This window comes from Harpia harpyja, chromosome 3, assembly GCF_026419915.1.
Source record: "Harpia harpyja isolate bHarHar1 chromosome 3, bHarHar1 primary haplotype, whole genome shotgun sequence".
Classification (NCBI taxonomy): Eukaryota; Metazoa; Chordata; class Aves; order Accipitriformes; family Accipitridae; genus Harpia; species Harpia harpyja.
This window is the reverse complement of record NC_068942.1, coordinates 29,281,116-29,295,325: the sequence shown is the minus strand read 5'-3', so window position 1 is coordinate 29,295,325 and position 14,210 is coordinate 29,281,116. Positions and strand designations below refer to the sequence as shown.

Genomic DNA, 14,210 nt, shown 5'->3' with positions numbered 1-14,210 from the left:
AATCTTACATGTGTACTGCTGGAGGGGATAATCTAATGGTAACATTAGACTGGAACTCTTGCAATTAATTTGAAAAATTAATTCTTATTTGCAAATGTATGATGGAGAAAATCATCATGTTATTAGGATCCACAGATGTGGATGGGATGTTCACTTCTTCCCAAAAGGCAGAAATTTTGACATTAATCCAGAAGCTATGAGCCCCAGTCCAGATCAGGATACATACTTTCAGGCTGAACTCCCCCAAGTTTCTAGTATGAATTTATTCCTGTATATCAAAGTGGTAGCATCCCAGAACAACGTATTACTGCCTGCTTTGGATTGTCTCTTTCAGCAAAGGGTTCTATTTAGGTTTTCCTCTTCCTCAGGTGTCTCACAGGAAATGTACGGGCACAAACCATTCCTCACCTCTGTTCTTTCTCAAGTGATTGCATTAGCAGTGTTGTGGATAGTCCATGCTTGTTATTGTGCTTTATAGAATAATATTATTTCAGTTTGTAAGCAAAACATTAGAATTATATTTCAGGTTGACTGAAATATGGGCATAAAAGAGGTAAAACACATTTTATTTGAGATGATTGTATCCTTTGGGTTCACCGTTAGAAAATTAAATACAAAGATATACATAGAAATACATCTGTAAGATATATGTAGAAATATGTATAAAATGGTGGTGGTTTTTTGCAAATTCTCTTTGCCTAGACTACGAGAGCTTTTCTGGCTCTCTATATCTTAAGGTAGAAGTGATCAGTCTATGGAATGAGGTATTGCACATATTGTAGAAAATTATTCAGTAACATTATCAATTACTTAAAGTTGAAACATCCCTGCCATGGAGCTCTTACTTTGAAAATCTTTCTTATTTTACTGTTAAAATACACAGATAGCATAGTCTCAAAGCCATTACACTCATTCGCTGAAGTTGAGTGAGCAGCAGCCAGCTGGGACGTGGATGACAGATGAGATAAACATACGTGAAACACAGTACTTGCCTGAATACCTACATTATTGGGATCCAGAAGATCTTGTCTCACACACACACAAAATACTTGTGTATCATCAGATAAGGAATATTGTGACTCAGAGTCAGCCTCTGTGAGCTCCTGTTGACCTGTTACCGGTGTGTTTAAATTCTAACTGAGGAAACAAAAATACAGGTTGGTGTACCATCTGGTTAAGACAGGTGACCCCTGCCCTGAGGGGTGGAGACATAAAAAGAAGGAAGGCTGCAGTTTCATACGGTCACATTTTATACCTGTCTCAGAGAGCTATACGCTATCTGCAGCAAACATTCATTTTGATACATGTCATATGTCTTTTTCAGGTAGGAATGTCAGTTTGTCAAATGACAGCCACTTTTCCTGCTGACATAGTTGTATTCACCCTCCTTAAATGCTCAGTAAGGAGTTGGAGGTTTGTCAGTTAAATATATGACATTGTTATGACTCTTGATGACATGTACAATGACATGACTTACCTAGGGTGTTAAAAGTCATCTCTCTGCCAAGGATGTGAAGTGACACAGTGCTCGTTCCACTGCTGGTCTTGCCTCTTCTGTAATCGATATTTTTGAACTGGTTGCACCAGTGATAAACTTTTGTACCTTTTGCACAGCTCTCATCCAGGTCATGTGAGAGCTTTGTGAGGCACCACCATGAGTAGCTATCCTGTGGGAAAAAAAATGAGGAATTACTCTGCTACACTTCCACCTTAAAAATGCCAATCTCATCTGGCCTGTACTTAAACAGAATTCTCAGAGACAGCAAGGACAGACTTTAACCTTCAATGCCAATGTTTTAACACTTAAATCCTAGGAGAAAAAGCTCAGCTGACATTTGGAAGTATCTGTAAATACTGAGTTTATTGTGGGTGTTCACAACCCAAAGATAGTTTTGAGAATGTAAAAAGTGTTCTATTTTGAAAATGTTACCTTAAATGTTAAGAGAAAACCTTAACCTAGAGAATGAACATTTTCCCTAAAAAAAAAAATAGAATATTTGATATGCTTACAGCCATAAGAAATTCAAAGTTCTTTTTTGGTTAATGCTATCTGATAGATGCAGCCTTGTTCACTGCCATTAAAGTTATTGGAAAACTTGAGCTGATTCCCATAGGAGGTAAAAGTAACTTTTGTTCAATAATGGAAAAACGGTTAGAGCAGTATGGAATTAACTTCCTAGAAAAAGGAAAGTCATACCTGAAGTAAATCTGCATGTTTACTAAGGATGGCATCAATGCTTTTGGAAGCACATTACTTACTACCTCTAAATGTCCTTTGATGTAAAGTGCGATGGGAAAGGCCCAAAAATATACATGAGCATTGTGATGCTCAGCACTGAAATGTCTAAAAGTTATGCTTTTCTCTGCAAGGATGGAATTCATGATCTTGAATCTTAACTGAAAAGGGAGAGGTGCCTAAGCATGGGACTCACTTTAGGCAGAATACGAAGTAGAAGGGGAAACGTTCCCTCCAATCTGACTTTCACCTGAATTTGAACATATATCTCTAGCTTCTAATTAGGCACTAAAGGAAAAAGTTCCAGGATCTACTTTCTGTATAAGAGCTAAATGGCAAATGGATTCCCAAAGGAAGGAGGAAACCTGAGCTTCGGTTATTCTTAATATTTAGGGATTTGAATGCACAGCTCTTCTTTTCAAGGAAAATCATCACATCTTTTTGCTGCCTAAGCTGAGCCATTATATGAATGCATGATTCATAGGAGCTGGAAGAGGAAAGACCACAACTTGAAGACACTGGGCAGTACATTCAGCTGCAAGTCGAGTGTGACTTTTGTTGCCTGAATTATATCACAAGGAGAATTAAGAAGCCCTGCTTGAAATTGGTGCTTTCTGCTTATTCTGTTTAGGCTTCCTCTGCTCAGCAATGTTTTGGGGAAGATGAAGATGGTCGAAGACAATAGCAACCCTATTGAATCCATAGGCTGACACTGACTCATGTTTTGATATTCTAATTTCAATTTCCTTTAAAATGAAAAGAAGGGTTAGAAAGAAGTTTAGTAGGTACATTGAAGGAAGCATTTGCATTTTGATATCAGCAATGTTTTCAAACATTTACAAATAGTGTCATTCTTTTCTGACACGAACGTTTGTCAAAATGTAAAAGACCACAGTGTGCCACACAGTCAACACACGTTTATGTTTTTTAAACTAAATGGTATAATAGATATACAACATGATGTCTAGTGTAATTTCATTTGAACAGTGCCCTTCAGCAACGCTGGGCAGCAGCTACATAAAACACAGAAAAAAACATGGGAAATTCTTCCAGAGTGATTAAACAGCTTTCCATTAAGAAAATACAACACTGTATTCTGAGTATGGATCAATCTACTCAGAGGTAAAGTGGTTTCTTGAAATATAAAAGCAAATAAAAGCCTATCTTACTATTGCACTGCTTCTATTTATGCAAGGCAAAGCAAATGCCAAAGACAATATGAGGGGGAGTCCTTCTGACAGTTAAATAATCTCTGATAATAACAGTAAGAATCAAGAATGCTTTGAAATGATTATTCAGATATGAGTACTGTTTGTTTATAGAAAAGTTATGTCCCAGATATACTGGGAAGAGGTACATAATGTACTAGAGCACAGGGACCTTGTATAATTTGAGGAATAGAATCATTTCTGTACAAGGTCAAGAGTGAAAGTAATTTGTTGTTCAGAATTATTTTCTGGTAGATACATTTTGTCTCTCAAGATCTAGTTAACCGGCAGTTTAGTAAATTCTACTGAAATATTTGGAATATGGTAAGTAGAACCAGGTGACAAACATCATACAACAACTGATGGCTCTTGGTTGTACCCTGTTTTGCTTCCCCCCCATGCCCAAATTAGACAAATAAGACATGTGTTTCACCTATTGCTGATTTTATTTATCACATGGACAAGTATTCCATGATTTTTCACAAGTTCTTTCTCTGTAGGCTGTCCCTGAATTTGCAAGTTAATCCATGCAAATAGATCCTAAGCTTATTTACCTTTACAGTCACAAGGTAATTCAACCATATATAGTACTTAATGTTAGTCTTTTTTACTGTGCTTCTGATGGACTTTCTGGATACATGGATATAACTTTATTTGCAGGCTTGTGAAAACATCAAAAATATTAATAAATTGTGAAAGTGCCTTTCACTTTCAAGCTCAATGATAGCTACATGTTAAAAACTACAGTAAAAGACTATTGTAGTTGCAAAGCAAAGCACTCAAAAGTTAGAATAGGCTAGAATGTAACTCATCTGTGGAATCTTAATTTGTGCTCTTGTGCATAAGCAGTATAATACAGTTTTTAATTAGATGCTCATGTACTGTTTTGTCCATGAAACCCTTGCATCATTCAGCACACATGATTAATAGTATTCAGAAATAAGTAGCTATTCAATATTTTGTTTTCTTGTCATTACTCACTGTGTAGCCTTAGGCAACTATTCAAATTCTGCTAGGGAGACAGAATTATTAATTTCCTCATGGCTTTTTTGATGGCAGTGATCATTATAACATCTAATGCTTCACAAACAGTAATTAATTTACTTTCACAGAACTATGAAGTGAGAGGGTATTATTCCTGTTTAATAGGTGGGGAGCTGAGGCACAGAGATATCAATTGCTGAAGCTTATGAAAATTTTGAGATTTCCAAGATCTGTTTTCTTAAAAGGATGTCAGGTTTGGTAGAATTTAATTTACTCAAACGATAAATCTCATTAATTTTGGATGCAGTGAGAGCTGCACGTTGCTGCAAAAACAGGTTCTAGGGCTAGGGATCAACTGCTGAAATACAGATGTCTATAGTGCAGATGACTATACTGCAGATGACAATAGTTGAATCAGTTACCCTTGACTCCTTTTATAGTCAGTGGAGAGACTTTTAAGGTTTAGCTCATCTCATCTTAAAATAGGTAAGATAAGTCAAATGCTACAAGCGCCTATTTTTCTCTATCGAAGACAGAGTTCCTTTGTAGATCAGCTCAGATGAAGATGTCTAAATGTGAGATGAACACAATTAAGTGAAATGAAACCCACTACAATGCTTCTGTGGTGGGATGCTGAGAAATATACACTGAAAAAATTGATCTCAGTGACTTGCCAAGCTCTGCTTTTCACAGCTGTAGCAAAGATGTGAAAGCTACTATACAGTTTCCCAGGAAGGGCATGAGAAAGGAGATGCAAGTGATTTAGACATAATACCATTTTATTCCTCTTTAAAATTCAGTTTTTTTCACTATTCACATTCCAACATCTTAAAAAAAAAAAAAAGCAGCAATAGACAGAACTTCTACAGGCAACAGTTTCTACTTAAATACACTACTTGGTAATATGTGCTTCATCTGAGCATAAACAATTCATTTCATGGTCTCTTGTAGCCTCTCCTAGTTCAAGGGCCAGTACAGACAGCCTCACCTCATCATCATACCCTAGCTCCTCATCTTAATGTCCACTCTTATTACCTCTCTTATTTGAATACCTTGTATTATGGTTTTGTATTATTACCCTGCACATTCACTTCCTTTTGTCTAAGGAACAGAGAGGAAGAACACTGACAGACCACATACTCACCTTCCATATTCTCAGATTCTGCACCTTATACAATAGTTATCGGTAATCAATAGTAATAGGCAGGAAAATAATTCACACTGCTAAATTGGAGCAAAATTTCTATGGATGGAATGAATGAAGTAGTTCTCTAAAAGGATCTAGTGAATCTTGCTGCTAAGCTTGAAAAATGAAGATTGTGACTGTGCTAACAGTCATGTAACTTTTCATGGTAAGAAACACCTCCTTGATTGCATGGTTCCTCATGTCTAAGTTGGCTCTGTATAAAAACTGCAAAAAATGATTCAAAACAATCTACAAACAATTCTTTAAATTGAACATAAATTTTAATTCAACAAAATTTGTAACTCCATAGGATTACAGATTTTTAGTTTGCCTATTTCTAGGAATTAGATTTCTAATTTTGTGGTTTATATTTGATTAAGCAGGTTGCAATGTTTAGTTCTATAAGCCTCTTGTTATATCCGATATCTGAAACCCAGAGCGCAGTCTAAATGTTACAGAATCTAGTTACAAAACCTAATCATTGTTTGAAATTCACTGTTACATTTATCACATGGTTTGTTTTGTGCCTGTCTACCATGACTTGCCAAGTGATGGAGTTAATGGAACAATCAAGAATTACCTTTCTTATATTGAACAGCAGTTTTTAGGGCGGCCATGAATGATGGATGTGATTTATTCCAGGCCAATGCATCCCATTCTTTCTTTTTTACTTTACAGTTGTGAGAAAATACCTCTCGTGCTAAAAATTGGAACACATCTGCTGAAAGCTTAGTGATAAAGATCCCTTGATGTACGAACATGCAAAGCGTATCATCACTCACTAATGCAGAGAACTGAGACAATATGGAGTCTTACTGTGAAATAAATAGTGGTAGCTGTGAATAAGGATATAGCAAATGGAAATGTTTTTCTTTGTTCTGGATTTTATGTCCTGAAATCTTTCCCAGGACATGTTTATCTTTGATACTGGATTCCAATTATTAATTCCACCATAAATATTGGAAAATGAAAATTTAACAAAGCAGAGAGTCTTCAGAAACTTAGTGGCTTACATGAATACAGAAAAATGACATATAAATTCAATCCAAATATTCTTTCAAATGCTTCATGACAATAAATATTTAACACTTCAAAACAGGCAGGGATTCTAAGTACAAATATTTACAATATGAAATGGATTAATGAAGACATAAATAATCTAGGTGTTCATGTAAAATAAACCAACCCAAAAATATTGAACAAGTATAAAAATATCCACCTTAAAGGAGAAAAAAAAGAAGATGTTTCTGCACATTCATACGTTTAGAAATATCCTCTAATCTGATGGAATATAATTCAGACTGCCCCCTACTTATGCAGAAACATTTTGTCTGAATTAATTCCCTTATGCTTCAGCATTTCATTGACCCATTGCACACCCAGTTAAATAAGAGACCAACAAAGTGTACACTTCAAGAACACAGAGAAGCAACTAGCCTTGCTGTATTAGAAACTAATATGTAGGTGCTGGTAAAAAGCTGGTGAAAGATTACCAGAAATTCAAAGGATGTCTCCAGCTTGAAACAGAGTGATTTTCCTTCTAGACCTGGAGAACACCATGAGCACTTCTCCACAGACTTTAGAGAATGTCAAGCTTGTTTTGTTTTGATGATTTGGATTCTTTTATTCATGTATGAGTAATAAAATTAATTTGGGGGACTAAGTGGCTTTAGTATCCATTTATACTTGAGCTGGAAGAAAGTGTGACTAGCTGACAAGAACTTATATTTAGAACTCCCACTTTGGGTAAAACACAATTTGATGTTGATCAAATATCTGAATGATAAATATCAGTTATCCCAAGATAAAACCACTACTTTTTTATTCATTGCTGAGGCTGTCAATCTCTTAATCAGTCTACTATGTTTTTCATATGATCACAACAATGAAAGCCAAACTTTATCCTAATTTTTATTGAAAATATTATGAAAGGAAATCTATCATTTTCTTAAATGATATTTTTAATTTTATTAACATATGTGATAAATGAATTTATTGTTCATGGACAAAACCAAATAACTGTCAAATTAGTAACACCTAGCAGTTAGGTGAATGCTTTGGTGGATATTGGAAGTAGTGTTCTGATGTGTCTAATCAGTTACTGAAGGGCAAAGCAGTGTAGGACTAGACTAAAGGAGTAATTCTAGGCTGCAACTGTTGTATCAGAATTTAGAGCACATCATTTTTGGACTACAGTGTTGTACAGTTGTGAATGACCAGAAAAACAGCAGTGAGAATGGGGACAGTGGAAATTCTAAACAATCATTTGAAGTGCTTTCACATGAATATGACACATTACATGGCAAAGTCTTACAAATCTACTCCAAAGCATTGAGAAACATGGAAGGAATATGAATTCAGCTGTATCTGTAATAGAAAATCAAAATTCCAACCGCAGTTGAGCATATATAAGATATCTATTCATGGTACCTCAACAAATATTTGGACTGTACTGTTTTCAGAAAACTATGTAGAGAGTTCAGGCCTTGTCCAAAGATGATTTATAGTACACACAATAGCATCTGTTGATCACCAGAGATTATGTTGAAGATAACAACAGCAACAACAAGTTTCTCTATGTAGTAAGGATATTTTGACATTTAGTAACAATTTACATTTGAGCTGTTTGGATAAATCCCTTAAATAGGTTTAAATAGATCAATCTTATTAATTCAGACTATATACTCTCAATGTTTTAATAGTAATTCGAGTGCCTCCAATAGTCATGAGTGGGTGGTTTACACACTAGGTGGCTGACATAGGAACTGATGACAGGAATCAGGAATGAAAGACAAGATAGGCAACATCTCACTAATACTCCTATTTTAAAGGCAGGAAGGTAAAATGAACTGACAGAAAATACTGTAGTGCCTTAAATCCCAATTATTTCCTTAGAACCATTCAGAAGTTTCAGGCAGCAATTTAATAACTTCTTTTTTGTAAGCATGAAAACAAAGTCCTTACAAACATACATGACAGTCACTTCTGACTATAGCATAGATTTTGGCGTTACAATTTTGGTGCTACATGTATTCTGAATATGACCTGAACTGCACCTGACTTGTCCAGGACTTAGCAGTTCTGAATATTAACTGAGAATCAGATTTAGCTTGCATAGGGTTTGTAACTTAGATTTTGCAATGCTGCGTAGAGGCTCTGACTAAACAAAAAAAAATTACTCTTTAGTCTGTAACATTACAGTTAAAACAACATAACCTTCTCATTGTGGTAATAATTATATAGCTCATTCTCATGTGGGAAGATAATATATACGCAGTTACTTTTACCTCTGTATTACTACATTCATACCTGATTTTGTATTGATTGCGGCTAATTTGATTTAATAGTACTGTTTGTCTATGCATACATCTCAGCTATCATAATACAAAAAACATTTTGGCAGACAAGAAATCCTTGTATTCGGCTGCCATAAGCATTATGAAGGCTGTGGATCCAGGACTTCTGTAGGAAACAAGAAAAAAAGGCTTTTTTTTTCAAACTGTTAGGCAGGGTTAGGCACAACAGATGCATTTCTTCAGGGTGTTCATGAATTCCTAACTCAAAGAAGAACTGAATTCAAATAAACAGTGAGGTTCATCAGAATAAACTATAAATATTTCTCATCCAAAAGAAGATTCAGACTAGTATTTAAACATGTTAATTACCTTCAGTTAATTGGCAATCCAAAGCTGAACTTTAATGACACAGTGCTGATTTACTCCCGTTGAGCATCTGGTTTATAACACAACAGTTTACACAACACTGCATACATGAAGAGCCTGTGTCCTGAAGATCTTAGACTGGTAAGATACAACAAAGTAATAGGTATCACACTAAAAAAGAAAACCAAAGAAAACAAAACAAAGAGTATTTTTTCTTCAGAAGTCTCTTTCTGGATAAGGTAAAAATCAGTAATTTAGCAGCACTCTCAGTTAAAATACTGGTTTTAGGCAATTCTCTTTTAGAGAGTTAACAGATCTCTTACCATCAATATGATATTCATATGGCAATTACAGATGTGACATGCACTAAATTTTTGCAGTGTTCCTGATGTATATGAAGCATCTCTGGTTTTCACTTATATAAAATTCTTTGTAGGGATGACTAAATTTTATTATAATTTTTCTCACTGAAGATGGGTACTTCGACCAAAGAATTGTTGGTCAAAACTGCAGACAAATGTAGTAAATTAGACATTTACTTTAAAGCTTCCCACCAAGAAGGTGCAGAAGTATTGGTCCTTTCCCTCTTTAAATTCTATTACTCCACAGGGAAGAACATTCTAATGGATTATTCAATGGCTTTCCTTTCTATTTTTCCAGCCCAACTGGGTTGAAATTCATTACATAACACTAACACAGTTATGATTCTCTGCATGAAGAAATGGGGTTTGATCTTTGTTCAGAATTTGGTTTTTTTCTTATCAATTTATGTCATTATCCTGTCATCTGTAAATAATTGAGTATAATAACTCATCACACACATCAGGTTTGCTAGCAAAAAGCCTTTGTTGTGAAGTTCAATATTCTTTTAAATGTCTTATTATAAGGCATTTTCAGGTGTTCAGAAAGGTTGACTACACCAAGGAAAGGAAAATTCAACACCTTTTCCCATCTTTTGCACAAAATTTTCTTCAAAAAGCTGATAAAACAGTGAGATATGTAGCACATAAAAATGAAAAGTTGGGAAATATCAGTCTGTAATTTTTTTGTTTCTCTAATATGTAAGAAAGTATTAATTACAATACTTTGCTTTACAGTCTTTCTACCCTCCACTTTTTTTCTTATTCTCTGTGTGGACAGTGAAAAGAAGGTTCAAGAATGGTTTTAAAGGAAAAGTTTTCAACAATGTTCTACTTCCAAGTTAGGACCATTTTGTGCCAGTACTACCTGACCCTAAAAATTATATATTTGCATATTTAGCTATACTTGTTTACTCAGCACAGCCCTATTTATGCCAATCCTACAATGAGAATTAAGCTACAGGGAACTAAGGCCATCTTATGCAAGTGTCCCTATGCAAAGATGGTCTACAAGGAACCAATGAAATTGAAAAGTAACAAATGCCAATATTTCAAAGGAATACTTTTCATAGACTCCCCAGTAAACCTCTTCAAAAGGTTTCTACAGGTTACTGTGAAACAAAATACTCTGTAAGTATCCAAAAATGGTGTATATTTATAAAGGTAATAAGAATACTCAGTCATTACTCATATATATTTAAAAAAAAAACCCTGCAACTACAGATTTGAAAAGAATGTAAAGGTTCCACAGAACTACTGACCAATCACCAGATATCTGATTTTATAAAGAACTTCACTGAGCTCAAACAAATGCCATAATTTTTTCAGAACTTCTTTCATCTTATTTCTGAGCAGCTTGTGGTAACCATTGTGAGAGAAGTTACTAATGAATTTTACTAATTAGTAATTCCAATTATCTAATAGCAGAAGCTTCCAGGATGATTTTAAATTTGAGGAGAATTATGAAGAATTTGTGGTTGGTTTTTTTCTTTAAATTTGTTGTAGTAGTGAAGAAAAAAATATCTAATTTCTACATGTGGCAGGCTGACCCTAGCTAGCTGCAAGGCGCCCACCAGGCTGCTCCATCACTCCTCCTCCTCAAGAGGACAAAGGGAGAAAAAACAACAAAAGCTTGTGGGTCCAGATAAGGACAGGGGGATCACTCACCAGTTACCATCACAGGCTAAACAGACTTGACCTGGGGTATTAATTTAATTTATTGCCAATCAGATTAGAACAATGAGAAATATGAACAAATCTAAAAATATCTTCTCCCCATCCCTCCCTGCATCCCAGGCTCAACTTCACTCACCACTTCTCTATCTCCTCTCTCCGACTGGCAGAGTAGGATAGGGGATGGGGGTTGTGGTCCGTCCACAACGCATTGTCTCTGCCGCTCCTTCCTCCTCACACTCTTCCTCTGCTCCTGTGTGGGGTCTCACCCACGAGAGACAGTCTTTCATGAAGTTCTCCAACATGGGTACCTTCCCATGGGCAGTGGTTCTTCACGAACTGCTCCAGCGTGGGTCCCCCGCAGGGTCACAAGTCCTGCCAGAAAACCTGCTCCAGCGCGGGCTTCCCACGGGGTCACAGCCTCCTTCGGGCATCCCCCTGCTCCGGCCTGGGGCCCTCTCTCCCTGGTCTGCAGGTGGAGATCTGCTCCCCTGTGGACCTCCCTGGGCTGCAGAGGAATCTCTGCTCTGGAGCACCTCCTCCCCCTCCTTCTGCACTGACCTGGGTGTCTGCAGAGCTGTTTCTCTCACATATTCTCACTCCTCTCTCCCAGCTGCTGTTGCACAGCATTTTTTCCCCTTAAATATGTTATCACCGAGGTGCCACCAGCATCACTGATGGGCTCAGCTTTGGCCAGCGACAGGGACCTGGAGCAGCTCCTGGTGTCTTTACACAGAAGCTACCTTTGCAGCCCTCCCTCCACTACCAAAACCTTGCCATGTAAACCCAATACACTAAAATAAGATTAAAAAAAAAACATGACAAACTGAAAAATCTGAAATGAAATTTTGAATCAGATTTATAAGCAGAAATTACTTGGTTCCCTTCTTGCTGAAAAGGACACTGAACTGATTTAATGTGAGTCAGTCTTGCTTCCTGACTCATAACTTTCTGAATCACTATCAAAGGTTCAGAACCATCAATCAAAAAAAAGTGGGATCCTTTGAGATGTTCTGTTGGTCTCAATAAGTTTGCTTACAGATTCAAACTCTGCCAAGTGGAACTAAATTAGACATGGCTGGCTTGCAACAGATGAGGATCTGACAGATAACTTCTGAAGAACTATATAAAGGCAGGTGTTTCACTAGTTCTGCAAATAAAACAAAACAAAACAACGAACCTTAAGGTTAAACCTGTGGTAAAGCATGCAATTCAAATATATATCTTCTGTAAACTTTCATCTACTTGAGATTCATAACCATTGGCCCCTTTCTGAAGGCAATTCCTAACATTCATCAGGACTGACTCAATTAATCTCTTGTATTAAAAGATTGCTTGTGTTCCCATCTTCCTATCATATTAACAATCAAGGTTGGTTTTGCACTGAGAATGTGAGACATCTGTGGAACTTCTTCTACCTGACAGATATCGAGCTACCACTTCTTAAAAACATTCCCTAACTATGAAGCCATAGGCTAGTGCGAAACGTTGTCCACTACGAAGGAAGGAGAAGAAAGAATACAGCTAGTGGTCAGGGCCCTCAGATGACAGAAGAGTGCTCTGGACTTCAGTCATTTCTTATGACTAAGTCATCCTTCTCCTAAAGCATGCTTTGCTGTATATTCTAACCTGGAGGAATTAGAAGTCTAGACAAAGACACCACTGAATTCAGATTTCCTAATTCCTGAACAAGTACATTAATTCTTTTACGACACAAGCTCTTTACAACCTTCTGATTACATCCTTCAACTTAAAAATAAAATATAATAAAAAAGCTAGCAATACTTTCTCCTCAGAGCGCTTGTCCTTGTCTGTATGTACTAGGATTGTGTTAAGAGCAGCTGCCAAGCTGAGCCTTTCAGACGAGTTAGGTTCCCCTGTTAACTGCCTAACTCTTAACCTTACTTTAATTCTAGTCAAGGTCTAACAAGAATACACAAATCATTCAGACCAGAAGTTCTGGGTCTGTACCTATTTCAGAAGAGGGGCTGCAGACAATGTCTGTCAAAGAGGTAGACGCCTATTTAGGGTGGCCGAGCAGCTGCTGAAGAAGGACTTCTGTCACTGCAGTTTTGGATTTGTGCTGCTCTCTTCTGTCCACATCTAATTTAGGCAATAACTTTTTAAGTAGTGTCTTTCCTTTAGTTTCTAGGGTCATGCAAAGTGCATGGAATTACATTGCCTACATATGCACTATATTAATAATAATTAATATAGTAATAACAATTAATATATTAATAAGTGGAACCACAATCAGCAAGCAGCACATATTGCTGAAGCTCATTCTCTTCTACAATTAGCTGATTTATTTTTTACAGAACTGCAGAAGGAGATAGAGAGAGCAGACTAGACATATGGGATTTGAGGTGGGGAGGGATTTTTCTTTTTTTTTTTTTTTGGTAAAATATTTGATGTAGTATCTGAAAAAATGCATTCAGCTCAGATCAAAATAGGCATAATGACTTGTGGATAAAAATTGACTGAAGCAATGCAAAGCATAACCATGCAAAACAATGTTTCAAGATGAAATGAAGTGTCATGCACTGCCACAGGGGTCAGAATCAGCTCTTGTCCTATTAAACATCTTCATTAACAATCTGAAAGTGAGAGTAAACAGCATATTAATGAAACTTGCAATTGAAAAAATACAAATGTAACTAGAAAGTACAGAAGCATTTGAAGAAAAAACTTGAAAACCACAAAGTTTAATTGTAAAAAAAAAATCTAAAATAGATATTCTGTAGGAAGATGACACATGGATGATGATGATAATAATAGTGTTAAAACAAAGAGCAATAATTAAAAATGAATTTTCAGTATGATTAAAGATGGTCAGAAAATTTCCACTGAATGATTTTTTTCTTTAGATGTGCCAAATTGTTGATTCTATTAGTGTCCTGA

The 14,210-nt window shown here is 36.2% G+C and overlaps 1 long non-coding RNA gene across 1 annotated transcript; it reads right to left on the bottom strand.

The window, feature by feature from the left end:
• Positions 1 to 872: 872 nt before the first annotated feature.
• LOC128140215 (uncharacterized) lies at positions 873 to 11,615 on the bottom strand. The gene is made up of 4 exons (XR_008234647.1): positions 11,449 to 11,615; positions 9,280 to 9,414; positions 1,478 to 1,667; positions 873 to 1,137 (listed from the first exon to the last, which is right to left on the bottom strand). It is a non-coding gene; the product is annotated as an uncharacterized LOC128140215 (long non-coding RNA).
• Positions 11,616 to 14,210: the final 2,595 nt, after the last annotated feature.